Source organism: Callorhinus ursinus, unplaced genomic scaffold (assembly GCF_003265705.2).
Source record: "Callorhinus ursinus isolate GAN/ISIS: 27379988/994484 unplaced genomic scaffold, GSC_fseal_2.0 scaffold64, whole genome shotgun sequence".
Classification (NCBI taxonomy): Eukaryota; Metazoa; Chordata; class Mammalia; order Carnivora; family Otariidae; genus Callorhinus; species Callorhinus ursinus.
In genome coordinates, this window is record NW_027397126.1 from 4,616,492 (window position 1) to 4,632,527 (window position 16,036).

Here is a 16,036-nt window from a genome sequence, read left to right on the forward strand (position 1 = left end):
CTTCCCTTGTCTTTTGTACTTCACATTTAACCTGGGTATTTTTCTACCTCACAGACTTCTCTTTCTTATGCTCCTTTACTGTCTCCTACTTTATTCAGTACCAAAACCTTGGTCTTAGGCTCTCTACTCTTTTTCTATATTCATTAGATCTCACTCAATCTCTGATTCCCAGGATTTTTTCCTATCCATGTACTATGTTTTTTATTTCTTTCATACACAGCAGTTATCAAAAGCTGATCAGAAATTGTTTGTGAAGGAATGGAGCAGTGGATAAGATTGTAAAAGCGGTTTTTGATCAGCTTTTACAGGCCTCATATACTCAGCTTTATGGACTCTATGTTGTGGTCAGCAAAGTACCAAGGATAATTTTTTCAGGGGGTTAAATTTATGAAAACAGGAACAGAATATGAGAAGCAAAGCGTATCAGTTACAAAGTTATGAAGTTGAGCTTTGTAATGTCTTGATGCAGGGTGAGCAGGACCTGAATTAGATATTTTGTGAGAGTAGAACTATAACAAAGTAATGGACAAAGAAAGACAGTAAAGAAGATTTGACAGGAGTTGGTCAATGATTTTTTTTAAAGATTTTATTTATTTATTTGACAGAGAGAGACACAGCGAGAGAGGGAACACAAGCAGGGGGAGTGGAAGAGGGAGAAGCAGGCTCCCCGCTGAGCAAGGATCCCCATGTGGGGCTCAATCCCAGGACCCTGGGATCATGACCTGAGCTGAAGGCAGACGCTTAACGACTGAGCCACCCAGGCACACCAAGAGTTGGTGAGTGATTGAATAAGAACAGAGAAGAGTACCTCTCTTCATGATACTTAATCCACATGATTTGGAGGATGAGGTGTTAATATTGGTAATGAAAACGTTCTCTCTAGGGACTGACTGACTTCAAAATTGGAGCTAAATTTACTCTTATGGCTCCACTTAAATTGACATGGTACATTGGTCTGATGTCTTTTACGAAATCAGCTCAAAAAATTCTTGTATTCAGACTCACTCTTTGTTCTGTTTTGATTTTTCTACTGTAGCTAAAGATCGCTTTGTGCCTTTTCTTTGTTTTTGGCCAAAGGCTATTGCAAAAACAATGAAATTATGACCTAGTTCTGTGGGCAGAAAGAGGAAGGTTTAGAGGGAAAACTGGTTTGGGCCAATAGATGTAGTTTCAAACATGTTAGGTTTAAGGTGATGTCAGGATATCCCAATGGAAATCACAGTTATGAAGATGGAGCTCAAGCTTAGGAAACACTCTGAATGGTGAAGTCAGTCTGGACAGTAATTCATCAGAGTGCAATGGCTCTGAGACATAGCTAGGAGCAGTGTTCTAAGGATTGAGGTTGGGGATTATATTTCACAACCAGCAGAGCATATTAAGCCAATCAAAGAGACAGATGAGATGCCCACAGAAAGGTAGGGGAAACAAACAAGCAAGCAAAAAAACAAGAGAATGAATAGCCAAGAAAACATTTTGAAAAGCAGGGAGGGGTTGACTATGCTGAATGATGGCTTAGAGCTATCAGAGAAAATAAAGACTGAGGATTTTGCAATGGTAAGTTTGACTTTGAGGAGTACGTTTTCAGTGAAGTGGTAGGGGTGAGAGTCTTAGTGAAAAAGAGATGAGTCAATATGCGAAAAAGAGAAATAGCTGTAGGAGGTGGCATTTTCAGGGGAAAGCATTTTAAAAATAGTTTTATTAGGTTACTGTTTTATTTTGTGGGAAGATGATACACACTTCTTGTAAAGATTAAAAAAATAAAGTGTGGATGAGAAGGTAAAAAAAATTTTGAAAAGTAACAATACAGAAAAATAACCACCATTATTGTTTTGATATATGTACCTGCAGATAATTATCTATGCATATATTTATGATTTTTTTAAGTTCTCTATACCTCATCTGCATGGTTCAAATCTTAACACCAGACATGAAAACAGAATCCCATTTGTTATGCATATGAGGAAAAAGGAAAGATAGAAGTGGCATCAATCACACAATTTTTTCATATCTTTCTCCCTACATGTTGGCCCTTGAAAGAAGACTCCTGAGTTGAAAATCCTCTCCAGGGGCGCCTGGGTGGCTCAGTCATTAAGCGTCTGCCTTCAGCTCAGGTCATGATCCCAGGGTCCTGGGATCCAGCCCCGCATCAGGCTCTCTGCTCAGTGGAGAGCCTGCTTCTCCCTCTCCCACTCCCCCTGCTTGTGTCCCTTCTCTCGCTGTGTCTCTCTCTGTCAAATAAATAAATAAAATCTTAAAAATAAAAGAAAATCCTTTCCAGTGGGATGGATGTTATTTATTGTTAATACAAAGTCACTGTCTCACTCTGGACCATGGTTCAGGTGTGTGGATCTCCATACCCCAGCCTTTTTTTTTTTTTTTTTTTTCTGTCTCAGGGTGATCAAGAGGAGTTTGCTTTCAGGGGATCATCCTGAGGTTATGGGTGTGTTCTAAACTTCAAGCTGTAACCAGAACTCAAAACACTTTTAGCACTTCTTCCAGTGTGAGTGTTGGGTCATATTCATGTACTCAGAGTAGAACTAGCTTTTCACTAGTCCTTTTCCCCAAGGCTGCTACATCAAAAGTGGGGACCATACATACTGGCTTATTGCCTCCTAAGATCCAGGCAGAGACGATGGTGTCTTCATCTATTGATGATTTAGCTACTTCATCATGCTTAGGGGAGACAAGTTTAATAAATCAGAACATTCTTCTGGCAGGGTCCTCTTGACCACATACAGTGCAATATTTTGATCCAAATCGTTGTTCTCTGAACACTTGCCTTTGACTGTATTAGACTGAAGAACTACATCTGCAGAGGAAGAAGCTCCTATAGAGGCTGGAACCTACATCCATGTTCTTATTCCAATTCTTGAGGTTAGATAATAACAAACAGAACTTTAAGGAATATTATATATATGTATGTGCATATATTATTACACATGTAGAATCATACTGCATATTATTTGATAACCTGCTTATTTTCATTTCATGGTATCTCCATGTCAATAAATATAGATTTACATTATTACTCTTAGTGGGAACATAGTGTTCCATAATTCATTTCATAAACCTTTTATTGGTGGCTACTTGTGTGTGTTTCCAGGATTTTACCAACATGGTAAACAAGTAAACATTGGGGGAAATTTTCTTGTGCATACATAGTTTTTCCCTTGTGCAATTAGTTTCTTGAGATAAATTCCTAGAATTGAGATTTTGAGGTCAGAAGACTAGTAACATGTTTTGTTGAGTGTTAAAGAAAGTATTTTTATTCATTACTGAGACACAAGTAAATTAATATAATTTTTATAGAGTATTTAATAATATGTAATAAAACAGAATTATCTTAAGAAACAAAGAAAAAGACATAAAACATATATGTAAAATTTAGCAAATATTTGTATAGTGAACAGCATTATAATAACCTACTGAGGTCAAGAAACAAAGTATTACTTTCACCTAAGACTTTCGTCCTGTACCCCCTGGCCAGTGGTAACTCTGACTCTCCTCCAGTAGTAATCATAGCTTTATGATAGTGTTACATGAATGTATGAATGCCTGAACAATATAGACCAGGGATCACTATATTGCAGTTCATGGACCAAATCTGGCCTATCACTTGTTTTTTGTAAATAGTTTTATTGGAACAGAGCCACACCCTTTTGATTATGTATGGCTCTGGCATTTTTGCTGTCATGGTGTCTGAATTGAGTTGTTAGAGTTGTTGATCTAAACTATTTACTATTTATCCCTTTATAGGCAAGCTTTGCTGATCCCTGATATGGATGAGTTTTGCTTGTATAAGAAGACTCACACAGTATATACTCTTTGTGACTTGCTTTTTTCCCCTTCAACATTATATTTGTAAGATTCATCCACAACAGGCCATTGTTTTCTAATGCTTAAAAGCCCTTTTATGGATCACTATATTATGAATTTCAGGAAAAATGTGTACACATTGATTTTTTTTTACCAAGTGACCATCATGCTCTAAGTGTTAAATTTCTTCTGAGTTGAATTAGCTTTGCAAGTAATAGCAGCATACAATGGATTGAAATTAATATATTAAAAAATTTGGAAAATAATTACTAAATATAAAATGTTATTTGCCAAAAATGCATTTCTTAATGAGATGCAGGGAATTTTTTCTGTCTCCTTCGCATTCATTCTTATACACAAGGATGATTATTACTAATTGCTAGAATGAGACAGGGTTCATTATCAATTCTATCTTCATTTTTTTTTTCTTTTTTGGATGAAAATACCAAAGAGACTTGTTCTCATAAATAAGTACATGAGAATGGATGGAGGTGTTTTCCTTTTATAATCATTTCACTCAATTCTTTAAACTTTTTTGTGAGTTACCTACTCAAAATTATGTATTTTACACATTATATATTAAAATTATATATCATATATAATTATATGACAAGTCATTCTTTAATTTTGTTGAAAACAAAAGATTGGCAATTAGCTGACTTGCAAAAAGGATTTGCTAAATAGTCATTAGAGTTGTTCACTTTCTCAAGTCCATTATCAATATTTCTAATTATCCCTTGCCCTTGAGGTGGTTTTCTTTTTCTTTCCTTGAACTTTTTGTTGTCAAATAAAACAAAGATAAAAAAGTGCACAAAATGAGCATATGACTTTATCTCTAACACCGGCTATCAAGCAGTAAAACATCGTCACCCAATGTCATATCCTCCTGCGTGCCTCCTGTCCAAATCACCACTCCCTCCCTCAGATCATATTTTAACAAAATGAAGATATCTGTGTTTAGAGGAAGCCACAAAATGACCAATGGAGAAATCAGGATCAAAGACGCTTAGAACTGAGAAAGAATACATGATGAAACAAGGTCTTGAAGAAGGCAGGGGAGGATAGAATAAGATAAATTCTACATCATTATGTGGTGTTAATCTTGGAAAGGAGGAGTTTCTCTTCTTTTTAGTCAGAGAAGAAGGAAGAGAGGACAAATTTATTCAACTAGTTATTTAGCAAAGATTTATTAAGTCCCTATTGATTGACAATGCTGTAGAAAGCAGAGAGAGAGACTTTAAAGAGGAAAACAAACTATACTTAGGCTCTCCTGCTAAGATGAACTTCATCTCTTCAAGAACGAGAAGATGAGGTCATGGGCTCCGAGTAAGAGCTGTTTAGAGGAGGGAATATTTGGACATTTGAGGAGTGTGAACAAGATTTCAAAAAGCTACAGTGAGGAAAGCCCTAAGGAATGAATTAGCACATTTTCCTTGCAGGGCTCTGGAAAGAGCCAAGCCTAGCATTTTGTTTTGAAAGCTAAGCTTGGAATGCTCATATCACACATCACAGTGAATTTTATTGATTCCATTTTTAAAATTGCACCTGCCATGGAGTTGTGCCAAAACACACATACCAAATTAAAGCACAAAAACCAATAAAACATAACAAGAGGTGAATGCTGCAAATTCAATTGCTTATTAGAAAAAACACATTAGCCTTAAAATGTTAGCTTGTCAGAAAACAATTCCCTTCCACCAATGTCAGCCTCGAAGGTAGCTAATTGGAAATATATAGAATTAGGACAGGTAGGGAATTCAATAAAGCAGACCCTTCAGTGGAAGAAACTTTGCTCCAGGACCTTGCTGGTGGAATTGGAAAGGTGTCATCAGGCACAGGCCCACAGACCAGAGCTCTCACTGAGCAAGTAACAACTCTGGTGTTCTGAGTTCGCCTTTAACAACTCAAGTCATCTTTTAAAATATCCTCTTTGATGTAATATTTTAATATGTCTCTTTAAGAGTGCTCAAAAGCTACTAGGATATGTGAATATTTTAGAAATAAAAACATCCAAAAAAAAAGCTAGCCGGTGAGCTTTCTTTCATATTTTCTTTTTGTTCAGCAAGGCAGTTTTGTGGTTTTTCTTCTTTCGGTTCTTTCTGTTCTTTGAAAATTAACCTGCATTTTCGATTTTGGATTTGTACAGAGTGGAGTCGTTACTGAAGTCTTCATCAGCATTTAAGCCAACAGAAAACAGCTACACCTGCTATTATCTTTTGTGCTGAGAGAGGTATTGATTGTAATGCCCTGGGTTCTCTGAAGACTTAGGGAAAGAGGCCTCTGAAACTGAGGCAAATGGTGGAGCATTGCTTTAGATCCCTAAGGCTGAGAGAACTGCAAAGGTGACTCAGGGGAAAGTTATTTATAAGATCATTGAACAGAATATGAAAAGGAAACTATTTTACTTCAAATATGATACTTTTTTGTTATTATTAACTGAATCATAGAATTTGAATTGGAAGAGATTTCCTAAGTCATCTGGTCCAGTGATTTCCTAACACTAATTTCCATACTGACACAAGACTGGGATGATATTTTCACCAATCCATGACAGACTTAGAAATAAAATAAGAGGGCGCCTGGGTGGCTCAGTTGGTTAAGCGACTGCCTTCAGCTCAGGTCATGATCCTGGAGTCCCGGGATCGAGTCCCGCATCGGGCTCCCTGCTCAGCGGGGAGTCTGCTTCTCCCTCTGACCTTCCCTCCTCTCATGTGCTCTCTATCTCATTCTCTCTCTCAAATAAATAAATAAAATCTTTAAAAAAAAAAGAGAATGAGAGATAGAGAGCACGAGAGGGAAGAGGGTCAGAGGGAGAAGCAGACTCCCCGCTGAGCAGGGAGCCCGATGCGGGACTCGATCCTGGGACTCCAGGATCATGACCTGAGCTGAAGGCAGTCGCTTAACCAACTGAGCCACCCAGGCGCCCGAGAGGTTTTCTATGAAGCTAGATTTGTTATTTGTCTTTAATCCTGGTATTATGTTCTTCCTACTTCTTGGTCCTAAAATATTATTTCTTTTGTGAGATGATGTGTGCACATGGTGGGATGTTTATAATGTCCTTGGTTGACAAAAGGAAACATTAGTGGTTCCCCCATATATTTTATAAATTCTATTGAATGGTGAAAATAACATTCTGGGGCCACTACACTGGCTTTTTTTTTTTTTTTTAAAGATTTATTCATTTGAGAGAGAGGGAGGGAGAATGGGGGGAGGGGAGGGGCAGAATGAGAGAATAGTCAAGCAGATTCCCACTGGGTGCAGAGTCCAACATGGGGCTCAATCTCACAAACCATGAGATCAGGACCTAAGCCAAAACCACGTCATTCACTTAACTGACTGAACCACCCAGGCACCCCTAAACTGGCTTTTAAACGTAGAAAGAGAGACATAGAATATGCTCCCTATCTCACCACTTAATACTTGGTTAGACCAAATGAAGTAATCTCTATACTTTTTAAATTTATTTTATTTTATTAAATTCAATTAGCCAAGGCGTAGTACATCATTAGTTTTTAATATAATGTTCAATGATTCATTAGTTGAGTATATCACACAGTGCTCATCATATCACGGGCCCTCTTTAATGCCCATCACCCAGTTACCCCATCCCCCCCCACCTCCCTTTTCACAACCCTCAGTTTGTTTCCCGGAGTCAAGAATCTCTATTCTTTTGGAATTTGGGGGAGCGCTCATGTGAAGCTACACTAGAAATTAGACAGCATTCAGGTTGGTGACCGAGATCTCAGCTTTCCTGCACCCTTCTTTGCCTCTGCGTACTTAATATCTTTACTTTCTAGTGCAGTCCACAATGTTCTACCCCATTTTCCTCTAAATAGAGCCTAACTTTGAAAGAATTAGCGTTGAGTCATTTATTTAACTCAGTTGCAAAGTGAGAGTGAACTGGAGGTGTTAGGAGGTATCATCAGTATATAGGTGGGATCTAAATTCTTATATCACTTTAATGAACCGAACAGCCCCCATTTTATATCCCCCCCAGCTCATTTCTTTTCTCTACTAAACACACTCTTCTCTTCTCCCTTTCTTCCCACTCACTTTTCAATTCACCCCAATTTGGTTTTGTCCTTATTCAAGTGGAACTGCTTTCAGCAAGGTCAGCAGTAACATCTGTGCTACTAAAACCAATGGTCAATTTACCATTTTCATCTTACTCAACTTCTCAGCACCATTTAACACATTGGCAGTTCCCTTGTCTTCAAACATAGAAATCTACCAAAATTGTCCCATTTCAGAGCCTTTGCACTAGGTTTTCCCTCTTCTTCAGTGCTTACTCTTTCTGATAAATCCTTCAGATGTCCTCTGAAATAATACTTCCTTAGAGAGGACTTCACTTAATGCTCAATTTAAAATAGCTCAGTCCATCCCAACCATTACTGCTGCCTGTTATTCTCTCTCAGCATCCCAAAACTTCCTTCATAGCACTTATAAGCGTTTTGTTAATTATTTGTGTCTTTTAGTTACTGTCTCCTTCTCCCAGTACTGAAGCTACATGAAGGCAGGGAGCATTCATTGCTATATTCACTGCTGTACCTCCAGAACCCAGCACAATGCTTAATGCATAATAGTTATTTAATAAAGACTTGTTGAATGATTTGATGGATAGATGAATGCTAATAGTCCCACAGTCTGTTCAGTAGTCTCCCTTGAAAATGCATAGGAAGGCCTTTGTGTTTTCTCTGCAATAATTCTAGCATCTGTCTCTTCCTTTCAATCCTTACTTCCACTTCCCTTGCTCAAGTTGCCATCACTTCTTACTTTACCATTTAATAAGACCTATATAACTCACCTTCCCTCTTCTCTTACCAAACTTTAATCCACACTATATATTGCAGTTAACCTTATAACCTTCCTGAACCTCAGACTTTACCATTTTCCTAGGCAGAAAAGAAAAAAAGCCTCCCCTTTGTCTAGAGAGTTTCTTCTAAACTTTGTATCCTGGCATTTATGGCCCTCGAAGACCTGGCTCTAACCTCTTCCAGCTATAAGTGATCATGACATCTCGTGAGTTCACCTCTTTTTAATATACAGGAGTCTGCCCTTATCCATGGTCTCTCTTTTCACAGCTTTGGTTACACACCATCAACCTTGGTCTGAAAGCAGATGATCCCTGTTCTGATGCAGTATCAGAAGGTCAGCAGTGGTCTAACACAGTGGCACAATACCTACGTCATTCACCTCACTACATCTCCTCATGTAGGCATTTTATCATCTCACATCATGACAAGAAGAAGGGAGAGTACAATGCAATAAGGTATTTTGAGAGAGAGAGAGATCACATTCATGTAACTTTTATTGCAGTATATTGTTATAATTGTTCTATTTTATTATTGTTGTTAATCTCTTCTGGTGCCTAATTTATAAATTAAACTATATCATAGTATGTATGTATAGGGAAAACCAGAGTCTACATAGGGTTTGGTACTATCCATGGTCTCAGGCATCCACAGGGGATCTTGGAATGTATCCCCTGCAGATAAGGAGGGACTACTGTACTTATGAAGTTCTTGTGGAACTTTTATGACTCAATGTGGAGTTACTATGCCATTTTAGTAGAATGAGAACACCTTGAGGACCAATACATGTTATATTTTCTAATCTCATAGCATAGGTAATATAAAATATCTTGATACATAGTAAGGTCTATAAATATTTGTTTTTATAAATCATTGCATGACCCTCATCTTGCAGTTCTATGTTCACGATCAAACAGACTACAGAATATAAGAAATAATTGATTGCAAATCCATATAATGTTTGGGTATAACAAATTAAAATGAGTACTGTATATTTTGGTTAAAGCAATGGATGACTTACTAGCTGCGATAAAGTTAAATATATTCGAACAACTAATCTTTGTGGCTTCCTGAGCCAAAATACGAAAAAAAAAACTTGTCCTCAGAAGCTGTCCAACTAAAAGGCCATCCAATTAATCACAAGACCCTTAGCAAAAACTGTTGATGCATGTAGCCTTTTTGCCAAACAGATCTGCAAGATATGAAGAGAACAATAGCCTCAGGCAGCACACTCAGGAGATGAGACTGTAAAATGTGAAAAAGCCCACTCTGAACATTTCCAGCACAGACTGGCTGTCTGCAGGTCCTGATATTGACACCTAAGTACACTGTTTAGACTACCTTCACCACCCCTTTAGTCCCTCATGTGACAATCTTGACAGTTTAGCAAAGGAATTCAAATAGCAAAACATATATTTTTCAATTTTGTTTAAAAGTATTTTTGAGTTCTATAATGCTGCATGGAAACAATGTAATAGAATTAAGGCTAAATTAATAGGTAGGCATTTACTTTGTGGAGTATTTTTCTTAACATAGTAGTTCTCAATTCTAGCTGTATGTTAAAGCTATCTGAAGAGTTTCCAAAAATTCAGATGTCCAGGCCCTACCCCTACATATTCTAATTTAGTTGGTCTGGGGTGGATCCAGGCATGGGAGGCTTTTTGAAAGTTCCCTAGGTAAATCTAATGTGCTGCCAGTGTTGAGAACCATTGCAACTCATTGAAGATTGGCAGTCAGCTGTAGGTTATTAAGGAGTAAAATAATTGATATTCAGGGACTTTTGGTTTCATTCTAACACTGTTTTTTCTCATAAAGCTACAAGCTTGAGATGTGAATACTTCACACTCAACACCTACCATGAATGCCAGCGAAACTCCACACTCATAGAATATCAATTAGTATTCCATTAGGCACTAGCTGTCCAGTTATATTTTTTGAGTTGAGAGGGTTGACATGCCATGTGTAATCACTCTCAACCATGGTCTAGTCTCTGAGTAAACAAAGTGCATGACTGACATTTGAGATATGTCATACTTTATCCCTGTTTATCTTCTGTTTTCATCTTCTGCTGTGCCTGATTCTCTTTCCAGCTTATGTTGCAATCACACTGAATGATGTTACAGTCCCCTCCACTCCAATAATGCACACACTTTTTATGTCTGCAGGCTTTTGCTCATGCTGTTTCCTCTGTTTGGACTCTCTCTTCTTGTCTGTCCAAAATTTCCTACTCATCCTTCTATACCAAGAGTTCTTAATAGTGCACATCCTGAGTTAGTAAGCAAAATATACATCTGTGTATTTGTGTTGGATGCATTTTTATTGGAAGGGATATCATAAATTTCATTACATCCCCCAAATGGTCTGTGACCTTGTAAAGATTAAAATCCATTCCTCTTGCTTGTGCTCAGATGTGACACAGAAACACATTCTGAATCTTCCTTGTCTCCAACTGTTCCAACCAAGTTCCCTGTCACAGTTACTCTGTACTTCTTCTGGGTTCCCATGGCAATTTAAGTGTCCCTCTTTTTATATCATTTTTACTTGTCTCACATTGGACTGGGAGCTCATTGAAGACAGGAAAAATGACATTCATTTTTGCTCCGAAAGCTTAGTACAAACATATTTATTTGTATACAGCTGGAGATAATGTTGAAGCTCAGATTAACTTGCCTGGAATTTAAAGTTATGCACTGAAGTTCTGAGAGGAGCCAGTACTTGTGTCTTCCAACTGTTACCCTTATGGTTCAACTTTTGACCAGTCATTTCCTTTTTCAGGTCACACTTAATGTGAACACCGAGAAATACAATATTTCTGCTTAATAAAATATGAAAATCTTGAGCTATGATACATTGATTTCCAGGGCATCTATGTCTTATATATATCATATACAAGATAACATTACTGACGTATATATAATATACAACATATGTGCAATACAATATAATATATGCATATATGTATATAATATATAATATAACATTTATATAATTACATATAGACATATATTTAAATTTAAAATATTAATATAAATATAATAAAGTATTAATACAGTTAATATATTAACATATATTACATATAATGATTAGTTAATATATAATATATTCAGTATATAATATATAGTTATATATATGCTATATGTTATATAAAGTATATATATAACAATCAGTGTGGCTCTCCACTCAGAATATTTTCTTTGGTATTTTATTTAATTTTTTAAAGATTTATTTATTTATTTGAGAGAGAGAGAGCATGAGCAAGGGGAAGGGCAGAAGGAGAGGGAGAGGGAGATTAAGAGAATCTCAAGCAGACTCCCTGCTGAGCATAGAGCCCGACCTGGGGCTTGATCTCATGACCCTGAGATCATGACGTGAGCCATACCCAAGAGTTGATGCTTAACCAGCTGAGCCACCCGGTGCCCCTTCTTTGGTATTTTAATTATATGAGTTCTAAAAAGAAAAAAATACATAAAATGGAGGGGAAGAAATTGGGAAATAACTCAAGAAAAATTCTTAGAACTTGAAGCTGTTTATTTATAGACTAAAAGATTAGTTGGGGCACCCGGGTGGCTCAGTTGGTTAAGCATCTGCCTTCGGCTCCAGTCATGATCTCCAGGTCCTGAGACATAGCCCCAAGTCAGGCTCTCTGATCATTGGGGAACCTCCTCCTCCCTCTCCCTCTGCCCTTCCCCCCACCTCATGCTCTCTCCCTCCCATTAATAAATAAAATCTTTGAAAAATAAATAAATAAATAAAAGACTAACACCCAGCAAAACAGATGAAAATAGACTCATGCCAAGATACATTACTGTGAAATTGCAGAACACTGGAAACAAGGAGAAAATTGTACAAGTTTCTAGAGGGGTAGAAATAGGTCAAGAATCAGTATAGCTTAAGAATTTTCAATACCAGGCAATGGAGTGATGCTTTGAAAATTCATAAGGAAAATTATTCTGGCCATACATAAGCAAATAAATATATAAATAGGAAACAGAGGTTTTCAGATATATGAGCTCTCAAAAATTTTGTCTCCCTGTGCACATTTTTTTCAGGAAGCTATACGAGATTTTTTTCCACCAAAAGGAAGAAGTAAACGAAGAAAGAGGAAGATGTGGGATGCAAAAAATATGAGGCATTATCTAAGAGAGAGAAATAAAATCCCTACAAGGGTGGTGAAGGGAGACCCTAGGATGACAAATTTGAACCTGACATAGAGCAGCCAATCAAGACTGTTGCAGGTCAAGAGCCTTCAGGAGTAGTCTTCAAGATGAATAACATTGATAGAACAATTGATGAGACAAAAGTCTTGGGGAGAGATTTAGATGATTAGTAAAAAGTTTGTGATTGAATTAGTGAAAATAAAAGCACAATTAAGTTGGAATTTGATAACAAAATCACTAATGTAAATACATCTCGGAGTTCATGGATTATCATAATGGAATAATTAGAACTTAGTGATTTTGAAAGAATTAGAGGCTAAACTTGTGAGTGGCAACAAAAGTGGTATTTTATTAGGAATTTATAGACTTAAGTGTTTTTACTAGAAAAGAAAAAAAACGAAAATTAATGTGCTAGGTATCTACCTCAAGAATTAGAAAGGAAACAGCAGAATTAATTCTGAGAAACTAAACTGAAGAGATAACAATGCAGTGGAAATTAATAAAATGAAATAGAATCAGTACAGCCAAAATTTGTTCTTTGAAAAAATAATAAAATGGACAAATCTCAGGCAAGATGAATTAAGGAAGAAAAGAGAGAAAGCAAAAATAAAATTAAAAATTAAAAGGGGGGAGCCCTTGGGTGGCTCAGTCGGTTAAGCATCTGCCTTCGGCTCTGGTCATGATCCCAGGGTGCTGGGATGGAGTCCTGCATCGGGCTTCCTGCTCAGCAGGGCGTCTGCTTCTCCCTCTGCCCCTTCTCCCAACTCATATGCTCTTGCTCTCTCAAAAATAAATAATTTTTTTAAAAAGAAAAGGGGTACATAACTATAGATAGAGTGTAGATTAAGAAGCTAATAAGAGAATATACTACTTTATACCAAAAATTTGAAAACTTAGATCAAATGGAAAGTTTTATAAATATGTAACTTAGTAAAATTGATGCAAGAAGAAATATATAATCTGAATAGTCATAAATATTAAAGGAAATGAAGGATCAATTAAAGTTGGTCCAACAGATAAAACACTAGATACAGATTTTCTTTTCCAAATAGAAGATTCCAATTTATATGACAAATTCTAAAAAATAAAAAGGAAGGAAAATCTGAAACTTATTCTATGAGGTTAGCAGAACTTTGATACCAATACCACACAAAGTACAAAAAAAGATATTAAACTTATACTCCATTCCTATCCATGAGACAAATAGTAAAATTACAAATGTAAAAGCATTTGTGTGAATTCTTCAAGGTTTAAGATGAAGGTTGCTTCTGCTACCCATCCAGGATCACTGCTATTCTGGGATAACCCAACAAAAATTCCTATCTTGAGGTTTCCTGTAGTACTGGAGTACTATGGAACTGCACTGCAAATATATGTGACAATTAGCCTGTGGCCAGGACTTGTCAGGGATGCATATTTTTGCCATTTCCCCTGCTTGCTCTGCTCAGCACCAAGGAACTTCAACTTTGCTGAAGTTCCTTGAGATTGGAAAAGGGAATAGGTTTACTTTGTTTCACCTTTACCTTGAAGATGGGGTCCTTTGGTATCCCAGATCCATTTGAAGATAGTCTGCTATTAAACTCCTTTTCTTAGGTAAGCCCTGGGCCTTGGGTTACAGTTTCTCTTGACATATGAGGCTGATCATTCCTTCTCAGTCTGCCAGTTTTCAATACTATTAAAGTTCCTTCTGTCTAGAATTGTTTCATTGGAGGAGTGGGTCCAAATAACCTCAGATGCCATTATGGAACACACAAGTTGGTGAATTTTTTTTTTTGTCTCCTCTGTGACAGCCTTTAGCAGTTAGTATTCTTCATATGATACTATGTTTTTTTCTGTTCCATTACTCTTTTTTTTTTGCCTGATAGTATACTTTTTATAGGTTTGGGCCTGCTATTTTTTGAGCACATTTTGAATGAAGAAAGTTTTTCCTGAACCAAGTATTTGCAGGCTGTCTGGATGAGAAGAGTTCAGGGAAGGGTTGAAAGATAGTAGGGATTTTCCTTGACATTCAGAATATGTGTGTGTGTGTATGTGCAGGTGTGTGTGTGTGTATGAGGGGTTTTTTGGTAAGCTTTTTTATAAGCTGGTCCAAATTAATAATTGTGCGTAGTATATCCTATCATCTCAGAACATTTGTTGAAGAGACTATTCTTTCCCAGTTGAATTGACTTGCCACTCAGAAAGCAATTGACCAGAAATGTATGGGTTTATTTCTGGACTTCCAATTCTATTCTATCTATCTATGTCTATACTTATGCCAATAACACACACTGTTGATTACTGTAGCTTTACAGTAAGTTTTGAAATAGGAAAGTGTTTCTTCCAACTTTGGGTTTTTTTCTTGTCTTCTATGTCTTTCCATATGAATTTTGGGATCAGCTTGTCAATTTCTGTTAAAAAGACAGCTGGGATTTTGATAGGGATTGCAGTAAATCTATAGATCACTTTTTGGAAGAGTTGCCATCTAATTGATTACTTTTCAAATCTACGAACACAGGATTTATTTATACTCTTTTAGGTATTCTTTATTTCAACATATTTCATAGTTTTCAGTGTTGAAGTCTTACAGTTTTGTTACATTTATTAAGTTTTTTATTCTTTTTGATGCTATTGTAAATAGACTTGATTTTTTAATTTTCATTTTAGGTTGCTCACTGCTGATGTACAGAAATACTACTGAGGTTTTTGAATTAATCTTGTGTCCTGAAAACTTGTTGAACTTATTAGCTATAATAGTTTCTTTGCAAGCTCCTTAGAATTTTTTATATACGAGATCATGCCATCTGCAAATAGAGAAAATTTAATTTTTTTTCATATCTGGATGCCTTTTATTTCTTTTCCTTGCCTATTTGCCATACCTAGAACCTCTATTACAATGCTGAATAGAAGTGGAAAGAACAAACATCCTTTCTTTGTTTTTAATCTTGGGGGGGAAATGTTCAGGGCTTTTGTTGGTAAGTATGATTGATGTTAGCTGTGGGATTTTCATAGATGCCCTTTATCAGGTTGAGGAAGCTCTCTTCTATCCCTAGTTTGTTGAATATTTTTACCATGAAAGGGTGTTAGGTTTTGTCAATTTTTTTTTTTTTTTTGCTTATTGAGATGATCATACTTTTCTTTCTTTCTTTCTTTCTTTCCTTTTTTTTTTTACTTTAGTCATTGATTTTCATATGTTTAACTTTTTATTCCTTGGATAAATCCCAATTGGGCATGGTCTATAATCCATATATATATATATATATATATATATAT